Below are 7,020 nucleotides of genomic sequence, written 5' to 3' on the forward strand. Positions count from 1 at the left end.
GAGGAGAGATGTAGGGGGGGTGAAGGGACGTTTTTGGAGGACGTGAATGGGTCCAGGTGCACGACACCAGGGGGCACTGGGATAGTGTAACCCCGGGCTGTGGGATGGGTAGGGGTCTAACTTCAGAAACCCACCCCTCCCCTCCCCTCCCACCCCAACCCCACAGAGTCAGCGAGGTCAGGACATACCCCCTCCCCTCCCCTCCCCTCCCCTCAGGATCAGGAGGCACTGTGTCTGGTGGGGGCGAGCGAGGGACGAGGAGAAGTGGTGAGATTGATAGAGAGAGGGGTGGGATAGAGGGAGAATATGGGGCAGTGGGGGACAGAGAGAGAGATGCGGGGCTAGAGAGAACAACGGATGAAGTGAAGGCGAGGAAGGTGGTGTTTGAGAGAGGAGGGGAGAAAGAGGCAGGGAGGGAGGGATACAGAGAGAAAGGGAGGGAGTGAGAGAGAGGGATAGAGAGAGTTAGGCAGCTCTAGATGGAGAGAGTGTGAGAGAGGGAGATGGGGAGAGACACAGAGAAAAGATGATTAAGAGTGAGAGAGAGAGAGCGATAGATGAGGGGAGACAAAGAGAGAGAGGGCGATAGATAGAGACAGAAAGAGATGAGACAGCTAGCAGAGGGACAGGGATGGACAGAGATAGAGGGATCGAGAGGGGAGAGAGAGAAGAAGAGGAGAGAGGGACAGTAAGACAGAAGAGCGGAACAGAGAGGGAGAAACAGAGAGAGAGAGTAAATGGGAGAGAGAGCAGCTAAGAGACCGAGAGTGAGAGCTAGAGAAATATAGATCGGGAATCAAATCTAGTCAGTGAAGACAGAGAGAAAAGGACTAACAGAATGAGAGAGAGTGAGAGATAGAGAGGCAGTGAGAGGTATGGACCATAAGACAGTAAGAAATAGACCATTCGGCCCATCGAGTCTCTGTACCATTCGATCATGGCTGATCCCTCTCCCTATAACTCTTTGATTTCCCCCCTCACTAATCAAGACCCTCTCTATCACTCTCTCAAATACACTCAGTGATGTGTCCTCCCATCTCCTCTGTGGTCATGACTTCCACAGAGTCCCCAACCCTCCAGCTGAAGAGATCCCTCCTCTGCATCTCGGTTCGAAAGGGTCACCCCCTTCACCCTCAGGCTGTGCCCTCAGCTCCTGGTCTCTCCCACCGATGGAAACATCTTCCCCGTGTGTCCCCCCCAATCCAGGGGCCTCAGTATTCTGTCAGGTTCAATCAGATTCGCCCGTCCCTGCCCCCATCCTTCTAAACTCCATCCAGAGGCCCCAACCACTCCGCATGTGACAAGCCCTTCATCCCCCCCCCCCCCGATCATTCCTGTAAACCCCCTCAGCACGCATGCCCCCCCCATCTCCAACGCCAATACATTCTTTCTCAGAAACAGGACCCAAAACTGCTCGCGATATTCCAAAGGTGGCCTGACCCAGAGCCTTGGACAGCCTCAGCAGGACGTCTCTGCTCTTGTATTCTAGCCCTCTTGAAATGAACGCTAACGCTGCCTTCCTGACTGCCAACTGAACCTGCAGGTTCATCTTGAGAGAATCCTGAACCAGGACTCCCAAGTCTCTCTGTGCTTCACATTTCCCCCTTTCGAAAACGGGCCGTGTCTCTATCCTTCCGGCCAAACTGGGTAACCACACACTTCCCCACACGGCGCTCCATCTGCCAATTCTTTCCCTGCCCCCTCCCCAGCCTGTCCTAGCTCCGTCTGCAGCCTCCCTCCCTCCCTCCTTTACACTTCCCGTCTCTCCGCCAATCTCTGGTAACAATAATGCCCTCAGTTCCTTCATCGGGATTGTCCATGTGTAACGTGAACACTCAGGGTCCCAACACCGAGCCCTTGTGGAACTCCACTCGTCACTGGCTGCCATCCTGACTAATACCCTTTCACCCCCCACTCTCTGCCAGCCAGCCAATCCTCTCTTCCTGCTGGGACCTTGTCCTGAACACCAGGGGCTCTGACCTTATATCACTGCCTCCTGTAGGGTACCTTGGCAAAATATTTTGGTTTCATTTATTAAACTGATGGGCAATTAATTGACCTACATTGGGTGTTTCCATCAGACTGGGTCAATCCAGCGATGCGCAGGTTAGGGTGGATTGGCCGTGGCAAATTGTCCCATAGTGCCCAGGGATGTGCAGGTTAGGGTGGATTGACCGTGGGAAATTGTCCCATAGTGCCCAGGGATGTATAGCTTAGGGTGGATTGGCCATGGGGAATTGTCCCATAGTGCCCAGGGATGTACAGGTTAGGGTGGATTGGCCATGGGAAGTTGTCCCACAGTGCCCAGGGATGTACAGGTTAGGGTGGATTGGCCATAGGAAATTGTCCCATAGTGCCCAGGGATGTGCAGGTTAGGGTGGATTGGTCATGGGAGATTGTCCCATAGTGCCCAGGGATGTGCAGGTTAGGGTGGATTGGCCATGAGAAGTTGTCCCATAGTGCCCAGGGATGTGCAGGTTAGGGTGGATTGACCATGGGGAAATTGTCCCATAGTGCCCAGGGATGTGCAGGTTAGGGTGGATTGACCATGGGAAATTGTCCCACAGTGCCCAGGGATGTACAGGTTAGGGTGGATTGGCCATGGGAAATTGTCCCATAGTGTCCAGGGATGTGCAGGTTAGGGTGGATTGACCGTGGGAAATTGTCCCATAGTGCCCAGGGATGTACAGGTTAGGGTGGATTGACCATGGGAAATTGTCCCACAGTGCCCAGGGATGTACAGGTTAGGGTGGATTGGCCATAGGAAATTGTCCCATAGTGCCCAGGGATGTGCAGGTTAGGGTGGATTGGTCATGGGAGATTGTCCCATAGTGCCCAGGGATGTACAGGTTAGGGTGGATTGGCCATGGGAAATTGTCCCATAGTGTCCAGGGATGTGCAGGTTAGGGTGGATTGACCGTGGGAAATTGTCCCATAGTGCCCAGGGATGTACAGGTTAGGGTGGATTGACCATGGGAAATTGTCCCACAGTGCCCAGGGATGTACAGGTTAGGGTGGATTGGCCATAGGAAATTGTCCCATAGTGCCCAGGGATGTGCAGGTTAGGGTGGATTGGTCATGGGAGATTGTCCCATAGTGCCCAGGGATGTGCAGGTTAGGGTGGATTGGCCATGAGAAGTTGTCCCATAGTGCCCAGGGATGTACAGGTTAGGGTGGATTGGCCATAGGAAATTGTCCCATAGTGTCCAGGGATGTGCAGGTTAGGGTGGATTGACCGTGGGAAATTGTCCCATAGTGCCCAGGGATGTATAGCTTAGGGTGGATTGGCCATGGGGAATTGTCCCATAGTGCCCAGGGATGTACAGGTTAGGGTGGATTGGCCCTGGGAAGTTGTCCCATAGTGCCCAGGGATGTGCAGGTTAGGGTGGATTGGCCATAGGAAATTGTCCCATAGTGCCCAGGGATGTGCAGGTTAGGGTGGATTGGTCATGGGAAATTGTCCCATAGTGCCCAGGGATGTGCAGGTTAGGGTGGATTGGCCATGAGAAGTTGTCCCATAGTGCCCAGGGATGTGCAGGTTAGGGTGGATTGGCCATAGGAAATGGTCCCATAGTGCCCAGGGATGTGCAGGTTAGGGTGGATTGACCATGGGAAATTGTCCCATAGTGCCCAGGGATGTGTAGGTTAGGGTGGATTGGCCATAGGAAATGGTCCCATAGTGTCCAGGGATGTGCAGGTTAGGGTGGATTGGCCATGGGAAATTGTCCCCGTAGTGCCCAGGGATGTGCAGGTTAGGGTGGGATTGGCCATGGGAAATTGTCCCATAGTGCCCAGGGATGTGCAGGTTAGGGTGGATTGGCCATGGGAAATTGTCCCATAGTGCACAGGGATGTACAGGTTAGGGTGGATTGGCCATAGGAAATTGTCCCATAGTGCCCAGGGATGTGCAGGTTAGGGTGGATTGGTCATGGGAAATTGTCCCATAGTGCCCAGGGATGTGCAGGTTAGGGTGGATTGGCCATGAGAAGTTGTCCCATAGTGCCCAGGGATGTGCAGGTTAGGGTGGATTGGCCATAGGAAATGGTCCCATAGTGCCCAGGGATGTGCAGGTTAGGGTGGATTGACCATGGGAAATTGTCCCATAGTGCCCAGGGATGTGTAGGTTAGGGTGGATTGGCCATAGGAAATGGTCCCATAGTGTCCAGGGATGTGCAGGTTAGGGTGGATTGGCCATAGGAAATTGTCCCATAGTGCCCAGGGATGTGCAGGTTAGGGTGGATTGGTCATGGGAGATTGTCCCATAGTGCCCAGGGATGTGCAGGTTAGGGTGGATTGGCCATGAGAAGTTGTCCCATAGTGCCCAGGGATGTGCAGGTTAGGGTGGATTGACCATGGGGAAATTGTCCCATAGTGCCCAGGGATGTGCAGGTTAGGGTGGATTGACCATGGGAAATTGTCCCACAGTGCCCAGGGATGTACAGGTTAGGGTGGATTGGCCATGGGAAATTGTCCCATAGTGTCCAGGGATGTGCAGGTTAGGGTGGATTGACCGTGGGAAATTGTCCATAGTGCCCAGGGATGTACAGGTTAGGGTGGATTGACCATGGGAAATTGTCCCACAGTGCCCAGGGATGTACAGGTTAGGGTGGATTGGCCATAGGAAATTGTCCCATAGTGCCCAGGGATGTGCAGGGTAGGGTGGATTGGTCATGGGAGATTGTCCCATAGTGCCCAGGGATGTACAGGTTAGGGTGGATTGGCCATGGGAAATTGTCCCATAGTGTCCAGGGATGTGCAGGTTAGGGTGGATTGACCGTGGGAAATTGTCCCATAGTGCCCAGGGATGTACAGGTTAGGGTGGATTGACCATGGGAAATTGTCCCACAGTGCCCAGGGATGTACAGGTTAGGGTGGATTGGCCATAGGAAATTGTCCCATAGTGCCCAGGGATGTGCAGGTTAGGGTGGATTGGTCATGGGAGATTGTCCCATAGTGCCCAGGGATGTGCAGGTTAGGGTGGATTGGCCATGAGAAGTTGTCCCATAGTGCCCAGGGATGTACAGGTTAGGGTGGATTGGCCATAGGAAATTGTCCCATAGTGTCCAGGGATGTGCAGGTTAGGGTGGATTGACCGTGGGAAATTGTCCCATAGTGCCCAGGGATGTATAGCTTAGGGTGGATTGGCCATGGGGAATTGTCCCATAGTGCCCAGGGATGTACAGGTTAGGGTGGATTGGCCCTGGGAAGTTGTCCCATAGTGCCCAGGGATGTGCAGGTTAGGGTGGATTGGCCATAGGAAATTGTCCCATAGTGCCCAGGGATGTGCAGGTTAGGGTGGATTGGTCATGGAAATTGTCCCATAGTGCCCAGGGATGTGCAGGTTAGGGTGGATTGGCCATGAGAAGTTGTCCCATAGTGCCCAGGGATGTGCAGGTTAGGGTGGATTGGCCATAGGAAATGGTCCCATAGTGCCCAGGGATGTGCAGGTTAGGGTGGATTGACCATGGGAAATTGTCCCATAGTGCCCAGGATGTGTAGGTTAGGGTGGATTGGCCATAGGAAATGGTCCCATAGTGTCCAGGGATGTGCAGGTTAGGGTGGATTGGCCATGGGAAATTGTCCCCGTAGTGCCCAGGGATGTGCAGGTTAGGGTGGGATTGGCCATGGGAAATTGTCCCATAGTGCCCAGGGATGTGCAGGTTAGGGTGGATTGGCCATGGGAAATTGTCCCATAGTGCACAGGGATGTACAGGTTAGGGTGGATTGGCCATAGGAAATTGTCCCATAGTGCCCAGGGATGTGCAGGTTAGGGTGGATTGGTCATGGGAAATTGTCCCATAGTGCCCAGGGATGTGCAGGTTAGGGTGGATTGGCCATGAGAAGTTGTCCCATAGTGCCCAGGGATGTGCAGGTTAGGGTGGATTGGCCATAGGAAATGGTCCCATAGTGCCCAGGGATGTGCAGGTTAGGGTGGATTGACCATGGGAAATTGTCCCATAGTGCCCAGGGATGTGTAGGTTAGGGTGGATTGGCCATAGGAAATGGTCCCATAGTGTCCAGGGATGTGCAGGTTAGGGTGGATTGGCCATGGGAAATTGTCCCCGTAGTGCCCAGGGATGTGCAGGTTAGGGTGGGATTGGCCATGGGAAATTGTCCCATAGTGCCCAGGGATGTGCAGGTTAGGGTGGATTGGCCATGGGAAATTGTCCCATAGTGCACAGGGATGTACAGGTTAGGGTGGATTGGCCATGGATTCATCACCGCAGGAAGTGACATCACCCACCCAAGGAAACCCCAACATACAACTAGGAAGTGGGCCGTGCCAGCAGTGCTTCACCAGAAGCTCACTGATGATGTTCCCTAGTATGGTGACGAAACGTCTGAAAATGAACCTTCCAGCTCAGCGCGCTAACCTACATCCAAAACCTCAACCTGAGATACAAACCGTTTCAACCCTCACTATCAGGGATGTGTAGGTCAAGTGCATTAGTCAGGTGTAAATATAGTATCGTAGGGAATGGGCCTGGTTGGCTAACTCTTCAAAGGGTCGGTGTGGACTTGTTGGGCCGAAAGGCCAGTTTCCACACTGTAGGGAATCTAATCTAACTTTGACCCTGTCCCCAACCTCAGTCCTGTGACTCGCTCTGGTAACTTGAATAACTTCTGCTGATTTCTCTAATTCATTCCTGATGAAGGGCTTATGCCCGAAACGTCGAATTTCCTGTTCCTTGGATGCTGCCTGACCTGCTGTGCTTTAACCAGCAACACATTTTCAACTCTAACCTCTGCTGAGACCTCCTTTACTTTAATTATATTTTTATAACTTTCCGTACAGCTGAACCCTCCCCCCAGTATTTTGTTGAAAGATGGTGAAGAGAATATTGGGGAGAGCGATAGAGAGAGGGACGCACGGGCAGATAATCTGATTGGACGTAGTGTGGAACTGGGAACGGGAAGCCATGTTTGACAAACCTGTGGGAGGTTTTATTCTTGAAAAATGACAAAGGAGAGTGAATGGACGTACTATAGTTAGGTTTTCATAAAGCTTTTGCTAAAGTC

This window comes from Hemiscyllium ocellatum, chromosome 46 (assembly GCF_020745735.1).
Source record: "Hemiscyllium ocellatum isolate sHemOce1 chromosome 46, sHemOce1.pat.X.cur, whole genome shotgun sequence".
NCBI classification, from domain to species: domain Eukaryota; kingdom Metazoa; phylum Chordata; class Chondrichthyes; order Orectolobiformes; family Hemiscylliidae; genus Hemiscyllium; species Hemiscyllium ocellatum.